Here is a 10,860-nt window from a genome sequence, read left to right on the forward strand (position 1 = left end):
CCTGGAGGGCGCTCGGTTCATTTGGTGGTGGACTGTGAAAATTTGTTCCGATTATGATGGTTGTTCTTGTGTCTTATGGAAAAAAGGGTTATTATGGACCCTTAAAAGGTTATTAGCCTACTACGGTGCGATCAGAATTGTCTTGAGGTCCATTAAAGGATTTATATATGAATATGGGCTCTGTATCAGGCCGGATGTATTCATTTCAGCATAGCGCTCCTTATGGAGGAGTATTCGAACGTTGGATGTTGTTTCGTCGTCGGCTATTTTATGTAATACTATATTGTGCAGTGTGAGTTGTGAAACGGCTTGATAAATTTCACATGTGCTAAGGTTCCACGTAGCGATGATGTTATGTGAGCAGGATGACCCTCGAGATTTAGATCATATATCGCACTTTAGTTGTGCTTGACTTTTGTAGCGTATGGCACTATCTGTTTCCCCAGGGATGGTATTATGCACTTGGCGTGCTTGTAGCCGATATTCAGGTATTTTGTAATAATGAGCATTCTAGTTCGGTAAGTATCTCCTTATATGAAATCTATGTGTGGATCGGGTGGCACGCCACCACAGGTATGTTGTTTGGATCGGGTTGCGCTCCGCAACAGTGTGATGTTGAGTACAGTCCCGTATATCTATTTTCGTGAGTTTTGTTTTCCATTTTCTGAGGAAGGTTCATAACACCTTTTCGGTTGTCTAATTAGTTATATGGGTTGAGTAGTCCTTTCCCGAGTTCGTTTTCCTTATGTATCACTTTCGAGTTTGTAGCTTGTTGGCACATTGTGGCATCACATGAGACTTTTGGCAGTGTCGGAAGTGGCTTATAGCCTGAGTAGCTTGTACTGGGGGAGACGAGACTTTTGGACCTGGGATCAGTGCGTTCAGATTTATATAAGGCATATTGAAGAGTGAATATTGTTATTCAGTCCAGAATGAGGTAATGGTTCTTGTCGGGGGGAGAGACTCCAGGAATTGTGATTCGGCAGGTGGTTATGAGTTTCTACACGTCCTTCTGGTGGTGGCAGTATTGCGAGAGTTGAAACGGGACTTATATGCTTCGTGTGGTGCGTTGTGGGCATCGGGTCATGGGATTTCGACTATCGTTGTCAGAGAATGTTATTATGGTCATGTGAGTTTCCCGGTACATGGTATGAATTCAGTAAAGGTATGCGGTAATGTATTGATGCATCGTGTAGTGATCGAAACGGTGTTCGTATGTTGGAAGCAGACCTGGTAGAGAATTTCAGATGTTAGAATTTGGCTCTAAGGCTTATTTGATCAAATAGAAGGGAAAATCTTCAGATTGGCTCGAGCTAATGTGCTCAACTGAGTTGTGGTAGCACGGGTAGGTGCACGAGGTGTTAAACAATGAATTCGGACAACTCCAGAGCAGTTCTTAGCACGTTCGAGGATGAACGTATGTTTAAGTGGGAGATAATGTAATGACCTAATCGGTTATTTTGAGCTCCAGCGCGTCATTCGGCGGTTTGAGGCCTTGTGTAGCTTCCCTTCAGGTATTATGACTTGTGCACGTGGTCAGAATTGAATTTCGGGAAGTTCTGAGTTGATTTGGAAAGAAAATTCTAATTTCAGAAGCCTTAAGTTTGAAGAATTGACTAAGGTTTGATTTTTGAGTAAACGACCTCAGAATTGGGATTGGAAGATTCCAAGAGGTTCGTATGATAAATTTGGACTTGGACGTATGTCCTGATCGGGTTATGTCCCGGAAGTGTTTCGGCACCTATTATGGAAGTTGGCATTTTTGAAGGATTTCGTAAATTTGGGTTGGAGTGCATTTCAATGCTATCGATGTCCGTTTGGGATTCTGAGTTTGGGAATAGCTCCGTATGGTGATTCTGGTATTGGAAGCACACCCGGAAGTGAAATTGGAGGTCCATAGGTCATTTCGGAGTCATTTGGCGAAAGTTAGAAATTTGAAGGTTTTTGGAGAGTTTGACCGATAGTAGACTTTTTGATATCGGGGTCGGATTCTGATTTTGGAAGTTGGAATAGGTCTGTAATGTCAATTGTGACTTGTGTGAAAAATTTGAGGGCAATCGGGGCGTGATTTAATAGGTTTCGACATCGAATGAGGAAGTTTGAAGTTCTAAAGTTCATAAAGCTTGAATTGGTGTGCGATTCTTGGTATCATCATTGTTTGATATGATTTGAGGCCTCGACCAGGTCCGCATTATGTTTTAGAACTGGTTGGTGTGATTGGACGGGGTTCCGGGGGCCTCGGGTGGATTTCGGATGGTTAAAGGATTAAAAAAAATAGAATTTTAGGAAGGGCTGAAGCAGTTGGGCTTTTGGTGTAATCGCACCTGCGAGAAGAGGGCCGCAGGTGCGAGTCTGCAGGTGTGAGTCCGTAGGTGCGGGAAAGGACTTACAGAAGCGATTTTGCTGGGGGAGGCGTGGACCGCAGATGCAGTGGAGATCCGCAGAAGCGGGACCGCAATTGCGCGCCTGGAGTCGCAGAAGCGGAGGCGCAGAAGTGGATGGTGGCGGCAGATGCGGAGTTGAGGGGTCTGGTGGAAGACCGCAGAAGCGGTAGTTGGGCCGCACCTGCGGAACCACAGGAGCGGTCAAGTGACCGCAGGTGCGGAAGTCGGGGCTGGCAGTGTCTTCTTTAAAACGAGGGTTTGGCACTATCTCATTTCATTTCGTCCATGGGAGCCGATTTTGGAGCACATTGGAGTGCCGTCTTCATCAATCATAATGGGGTACGTGCTTTCCTCACAATTTTGAGTTAAGTACATAAGTTTATATGGATTTAGACATGAAAAATTATAGAAATTTAGAATTTTGAAGAAAAACCTAAAAATTGGTATTTTTGGAATTTGACCACGAATTTGGGTAAGGAATTGAGAACAAATTATATATTTGAGTTCGTAATGCTATTTGTAATGTTTATCTTCAAAAACAATTTTAGAATCCGGGCACGTAGGCCTGAGGGTGATTTTATCGACTTTCCGAGCCGAGTTGGGAATTGTTGTAAATTGAATTGTTCTGAGTATTAGAGTATATTTTTATGGGTTTGCACATTTATTGACTATTTAGAGCATTGGGCATCAGTTTGAATTGTTGGAAAAGCTTGGGAGCCGGCTATGGATCTTCGGAGCGAGATAAGTCTCCTTTCTAACCTTGTAAGAGGGAATTAACCCCATAGGTGAATTAAATCAATACATTCTTCTATTTGTGGGGGCTACGTACGCACGAGGTGACGAGAGTCCGTGCGTAGCTACTATTATGCTTAATTCCGGGTAGTCTAGGACCCAAAAGCATGCTATACTTGCAATATTTGTAACCTTATGGTCAATTTAAATTGCTTAAATCATATCGAACTTGGTAAATGAATATCAAAAAGGTTAAACATCATTTTCTTGACCGTTAAAAGAGGATTTGCCATTTCCTTGGACAATTGCTCCTTGATGAATTATTGACTGACTGTTTGAATGTGTTTATCTTTCGAGGAACGGGCCGAACGCCTTGGCAGATTAAATAGATGCATCTATGGTTTGCGCCGTTCGACCCTCCGGCAGTGCACAGTTTAATATTATGTTGGATCGGGCTGTACGATCTCGGCATGGTTTGTGCATGACATAATTGATTGTTTTGGAATTATTGATAATTGATATGGCCTCATTGGCCGGAGATATAAATTGGTAAAAGATGAAAATAAATTTGGAAATCCCCTATTAAAAAAAAAATTATTTACCTACTTCATGTTACCGAGTTTACACCTGCCTTATAAAATTCATAATTCATAATATTATCGGTATATTATTGTTGATGCTCATGCACTTGTGACACCGGGTTTTGGGATGATTATGGGATATTTAGTATTGAAATTGGAAAATATTATTATTATTCTTAAAGTTCATTTGTTACTAGTTAAATTGAGGTAAATTTATGTTTTCAGAAACACTAAAATGAGAATTTAGTTAACTATTTAGTGTTGGCTTGCCTAATAGTGGTGTCCGGTGTCATCACGACCTTTAATGGATTTTAGTCGTGACAACTCTGATACTAACTTGTCATGACCCGAAATTTCCACCTTCGGGACTGTGATGGCGCCTAACATTTTACTTTCTAGGCAAGCCAACATTAGAGTAATTTTAACCATTTTTAACAATTCATATTTTTATTTAATAGAAAAGAAACCAAACAATTGGAATAGTGTCTGAATTAAAGTGAACAAACTAAAATATTAACGATGCCGAAATACCACTCCGGAACTGGAGTCACAAGTACACGATAATACAAATAAGGGTCTGAATAAAAATAAAGAAATCTGAAAGAAAGCACACAACTAAAATAAAGTGGAAGGGAACTTCAGAGTTGCGAACGTTGTACAGCTATACCTCAAGTCTCCTCTGATACCTGAATCCGAGCAAATCTACAGTACACCGCTGGGACCAACTCCGGTGTGAACAACTAATTTTTGACCACACTTAAATTCTATACTATTTTAGTGTAAATATATGCTTTATGTCTAATCTTGATATTTTAAACATTTATCTCACTTTTAGTAGAGTTTATAAAAACTACAAAAATATTCACACTTTTAAAATACATATTTTTTTTTTCTATTTGTAAAGAGAAAAAAACTACTTGGTTTCATATAATTAGAATTTTAATAAGTAAGTTATAGTATCTTTCTTAGTATAATTTAAACTACAATATAAATATTTAGTTTTCTTATGTATATAATATTTAAATTTAAAAGTAGCTGACTAATATTTTTAGCTATACATTTTACTTTCTCTTTTGTTCATTTAGAAAAAAAAAAAAAAAAAGCAACTAACGAGAAGAACAAAAGTAAGGTACAAAAGAATATTATCCTAACTAATCACCCATGATCTGCTCACCCCAATCCTCATTTCCCTAACCCCCCCCCCCCCCCCACTTTGCACGTCTCTCCCCCACTTTGCACGTCTCACACGCACTCAATTCCTCTTTTTCACTTTAAACCCCACGTTCCCCACTCAAAATTAGAGGAAGAAGATTTAAAAAAAACAAAAAAACTATTAATATTCTTCTTTATATAGAAAAAGAGGGACAGAGCAAAGAAAATTTTTTTTTTGGGGGGAGGAAAAAGAGAGAAAACTTTAAATGGGAGAAAAAGAGAGGAGGAGCATTAGAGACGATCGGATAGAAAAATCAGTAACTAAAAATAGCATTGTTCTTTTAGAGTGAAAATCACTTGGAGATAAATTATTCGGTGGACTTATTAGGTTCAGAGTCTAAAATCAAAGTATCCTTCGTGGTTTTAAATTCGCAGGTTCAACGCAGCAGATTGTAGATAGTTTCTTTGTTTGAAATCTTACAAAAGGTAACACTCAATCTCATTTGTTAGTTTAATATAATGTATGATATTAGTTTATTTAAATTCAATTATTCTTTTTCTTTCTTTTGTATTTTAAATAGCGTCGGTTTCTTCTTGTTATTTATATATGTACATGTATGTTTAAAATTAATCTGAAATGTGTTTCTAACTTTTACTAATCTGAAATTTGTTCCTAACTTTTAATCTTTAGTTCTAATCTATTCGTTTGCCACAATTCACGTGAAATTTTAAATCATAGATAGTTCATAAAATTGTTTAAAGCTTTTTGTCAACAAAAATACTTCTTTGGTTAAATTTTATTTAATGTGTGAGTTTATTACTTACTTTTGGTTTTGGTTATCAACGTTCTGGTGCAAATCCTTACAAATATGTTAGGTCCTTATTCTTTATTTGGGATTAAAACTTACTCTCTTTTAGTTATTTTTTTTCTCTTTCCTCGAACTAGTATTCTGCTAACTAGTATTCTGTATAAATGGGTTTAGTGATAAATTTGGTGTAAATTAGTTTACTTACTTTAAATCATTTTTATTTTTCAAAATTTGTTCATATAATATTATCATAGTGCAGATTATATGGATTTGGTTAGAGTCCTATTAGTTAAGAACAATAAAGTTAATTTAAAGTTAGATTTTGTTTTTAATTGAGTTTCAACGTAAACATTATTCCGATTCATTTATTTTTTTGTTAGGGTAGTTAAATAAATAACGTAACTCAAGTTCTGTCTAAACATATTTGAAGATTTAAGTTGAAATAGTCTAATAACACTTAAGTTTCAATTGATGTTAAGATTGTTAGTTTAGGTAGTTTTGAGTCTCTGTGTCAGTAAAATAATTTCATGAGTTCAGTTATATCACATGGTCAGTTTTCTTTTAATCATATCTATATTTTAAAATTTAAAATCACAGTATTATATTTAATTAATATTTCTTTATCTTTATAAACAATATAACTATCATTGTGTGTCTGGAATTTTGGTGAGAATGTATTACTATCATTTGATTTACATTCTGTTAGAATAATATATATAAATTGCCAAAGGGTTCATATTTAATTAGATAAAAAGTGATAACACTGGGATCTTTAGTTCATTTATATAACTTTATTGTGTTATTAATCTTTGAGCATGTCATTTTATTTCATGTTAATTTGCCCTGTGTTGGAATCAATATAGCTCATTATTAAGTGGAACAATAAAGGGAATAAATCTGAGTTTAGAGTTAGCTAAAAAAGTGAGCCTAATTACTTCGGACTTATTCCATAAGTTAAACAGGTAGAAGCGCAAATAATTGTGAGGGAGCGAAATGAGCCATGAACTAATTCAAGATTCGTTCCAATAAGTAAAAATAAAATATAGAAATAAATATCTCAGATCTAAAAAGAAAAAAAAATAAGTGAAATACTTTGAATATGCTAGTATGCTTTAGGCACGTGTTAATCAATTGAATCATCGTGATTATGTATACGTTCACGTGACATAATTATGATTCCCAAAACTAATACCAAGGTATGCGTTCGCGCAACTTTGGGCGAAACAATCTTAAAAATAATAATGTGTTATTAATTGTGTATACGTACGCGTGACATGATTCTTGAAACACCAAACAAAACGAATACACGTACGCGTGATTCGTTTAAAGATAATTTCATAATTATGAATAATCAAGCAATTAAAAGCGGTAAAAAGGTAAATGTACATAGGTTCTAAAATGAGTAATTAAATAATTTAATTAAGCCAGGTATGATTAAAGCGACCGTGCTAAAACTACGAAATTCGAGAGTGCCTCACACCTTCTCTCGGGTTAACAGAATTTCTTACCCGGTCTTCTGTGTTCGCGGACCGTAAAACGGAGTCAAATTTCCTCGATTTGGGATTTAAAATAAATCGGTGACTTGGGACACCATAAATTATCCCAAGTGGCGACTCTGAATCTAATAAATAATCTCATTTCGATTAATGTCACTTAAATTAAAAAAACTCCTTTCGCACCATCCCCCCGGAAAAAAGGAGGTGTGACAGCTCTGGCGACTCTGCTGGGGACAAGAAACCAAAACTTCTGGTTCGGGGTTCAGAATTCGAGCTTATAAGATGATTTATACTTGGCTTTATTGATTTGATGTTATTAATGTATTTTTGGGTCTAATGTGCTAATTGTCGCTTATTTACCGCTTTGATATTATTTGAACTTTATTAAATTATCTTCTTACGCCTCCCTTCCGAGTCTTCTGAATATATGGTGCACACGTGCGCGTGGCCCACTTTTCTGTTAGAAGTCATACCAATTAGAACGAGGTTGGGTCAGTAACTAGGCCGGGTAGACTTTCGTGCTCCCGGTACGTTACCCCCACCTCGGCTCGAGCTGTCCGCTTGGGTAAGCCAGGTCTAAAACACTCCCCTTAGGATTTAAACCTAGAATAACATAGCCTCATGCCGGATCCCTAGTAGGAACGTTTGTTTGCATCATGTGCATTTGACTTTGGGGACTCAACACAGGAGTTGGGTCCGTCTAGGACAGATGTACCCGGGAATTACATGACCATCCTGATGCATCTTATGTGCTACTTGTGCATTATGTTTGATTTGGTTTGTGCATGTTGACCGGTTTCTAAAATAAAATAAAAATATAAAAATATTGAGGGAAAACCAGAAAGAAGAAAATATGAGGGAGAAAATTTACCCGATTTTTGAAAATCTCAGTATTTACCCCCCCAAAAAAAGGCCTGAATTTTTCAAAAAAAAAAAAGTGTCATCCTATTCCTGAAATATCTACGAACTACGCGGGTCTGATTCTCACCGGATGTGAGATACGTAGGCAACCTTCATAGGGTTCGGCCCCATTTTTATAAAATAACTAAAAAAAAAAAAGAAATGTGTCTAGTGTTTTTTTTTAAATCAAAAAACAAATAAGCAGACCCAGCTTCGGTTAATCCCAAATCGTTCCTATTAGAATAGCCTTAGAACATCTTCAAAATTGTTGAAGGGCTGTTCTCGCAAGAACGGACGTGTCTGTCAATTGGGAATCACTTTTACCATAATGCCCTTCCCCCGGCCCTAAAGCTATCCTTGAAAGTAAGAAGGGGCCATAGTTGCAAAAATAGCCACCCTTTCTTCGGTCACAATTGCAAAAATAGCCCCCATTTTCGTTGATTTTTCTTAAAATTGAGTTATTTACAAAAGATTGTTTGCAAAATGAGTGCATTGGTTCTGTCTCTTGAGACTAGTGTCAACCCTAACCTTAACCACCCACAGGTACAAAATGAGCACTGTCCAGAACACACCGTTCACAGTTGTAGACGAGGCTCCACTTCAGCTTCAGATGTGGTGGTATGATTTAGGAGAAGATGGTCAGAAATGGGTCACCAAGCACCTGGGAGCCCTCACAGATATTATGAAAATTAAATCACGGGACGATTTGATTGAGGCACTAGTGACTTTTTGGGACCCTGTTCACAATGTTTTTCGCTTCTCCGATTTTGAGCTAACTCCCACTTTAGAAGAGATAGCTGGATATTCCGGGTTTGGCAGGGATTTGAGAAACCAGGAGCTCATATTCCCGAGGGCTCTTTCTGTACACCGATTCTTCGATCTTCTAAACATCAGTAAGCAAATTAGAAAGACCAACGTAGTCGAAGGGTGTTGTTCTTTCTACTTCCTGTACTCTAGGTTCGGGCAGCCAAATGGATTTGAAATGCATGAAAAGGGCCTTAACAACAAGAAGAACAAAGACACATGGCATATTCATCGTCGCTTCGCCTTCATAATGGCGTTTCTGGGAATTATGGTCTTCCCAAACAAGGAGCGGACAATTGATACCCGCATAACCAGGGTTGTACAGGTCCTCACTACCAAAGAATATCACACTCTTGCCCCGATCATTCTATCAGACATTTATCGGGCGTTAACTTTGTGCAAGTCTGGGGCAAAATTCTTCGAAAGGTGCAACATTTTGTTACAAATGTGGTTGATTGAGCATCTCCGACATCACCCCAAGTTCATGAGCTATGGTCCGAGCAAGGACAATTTCATTGATAGTTACGAAGAAAGAGTAAAAGATTACAACTCTCCAGAAGGGGTGGAAGCCTGGATATCCCACCTAAGATCTTTAAATGCAAGTCAAATTGAGTGGACTTTGGGATGGCGCCCGCTAAGAGAGGTGATACACATGTCTGCCCTAAAAAGTCATTTGTTGTTGTTGGGTTTGAGAAGTGTCCAGCCGTATACGCCACACAGAGTTCTAAGACAGCTAGGAAGGTACCAAGTAGTACCTAAAGATGAAGATTTGAGTGTGCAAGTTATTGAGCTACACCCCGAAGCCCCACTCCCCGAAGCTTTAATCTAGCAAATTTGGAATGGTTGTCGCTACTTGAAAGATGATACTCAGGTGCCAGATCCTGCGAGAGGTGAGGTAGATCCGGGTTATGCTATATGGTTTGGGAAGAGGTCTCGCGTGGATGATGTGCCAGAGCCCAAAAGGCCCACAAAAAGACCGCATGTTCAAGCCTTTGATGATAAAATCCAAGAACGGTTGGCCTGGGGTGAACGGGAAAAGGGATACAAAACAACTATTCATGCCTTAGAAGAAAGGCTGAGAAACCTCAATTTTGAGAAAGACTTCCAAGAACAAGAAGCCGAAGGGGAAAAGAAGAGTCTGATCCACAAAAATGAAGCCCTTCGTGCTCAACTTCAACAGATGAAGAAAGCCTCTGAAGTGCCAGTGAGAAGTTGGAAAGACCAGAGAACCATTGCCAATCTGATGGAAAAGGTGCAAGATTATGATTCCCTCTTGGCAAAGACTGAAAAGGCGTTGGACAAAGCCAAGGAAAAGATCGTATAGCTAAATGAGAAGGCCGAATCAAGTAAGGATCGCCAAGTAACAAAATTTGAAGAAGAGAGGGCTCAATTCGAGAGAGAGAAGGCCCATTGGGTACGTTCAGAAGCTCAGCTCCATGCACAGTTGGAAGAAATGAGAAGGTACAATAGAGAATACCAGCATGCAGATTTTGATAGGGAGATGGCTCAGGCGAGACTCGAGCAGGCTAGACTTCGGGCTCAGTTGGAGTCAGTCTTAGATCGTGAGGGACACATAAGGGAGATAGCCACTACTCGCCAGCAGCTGTTACAAGATCGAGACCAGAATTTCCAGTACTTCAAAGAGCAAGTCCATAATTTGGCTATTTATACCGCTCAAAGTTATGTGAACTGCCAAGGGATGGATTATGAGAAGTTTTTGGAGCATGCACCTACTTTTGCCCGTCATCTTGCAGCAGAGTTAGAAAGGATGTACCGTACATTAGGGGGTCAACCAGGGCAAGCCCCACCATGAGCAGATGTTCCAGTGTTTGAAAGCAAGAAGATTGGGGAGTTGAATTATAGTCGTAGTTGTTAGAACTTTTTTGATATAGTAGTTATGTTTTAGTTTGAGTCATTGTTGAACCTTTAAAATCGTTGTCTTTTAGTCTTGTCAGAGTTTGGTAAGTCATTTTCAATGTAATGTCCTTTCTATTATTGTATT

At 38.3% G+C, this 10,860-nt stretch overlaps 1 pseudogene; it reads left to right on the forward strand.

Annotated features, from left to right (window-relative positions):
* The first annotated feature begins 8,317 nt into the window (after positions 1 to 8,317).
* LOC138899592 (uncharacterized) lies at positions 8,318 to 10,390 on the forward strand (annotated as a pseudogene).
* Positions 10,391 to 10,860: the final 470 nt, after the last annotated feature.

Source organism: Nicotiana tomentosiformis, chromosome 9 (genome assembly GCF_000390325.3).
Source record: "Nicotiana tomentosiformis chromosome 9, ASM39032v3, whole genome shotgun sequence".
Lineage (NCBI taxonomy): Eukaryota > Viridiplantae > Streptophyta > Magnoliopsida > Solanales > Solanaceae > Nicotiana > Nicotiana tomentosiformis.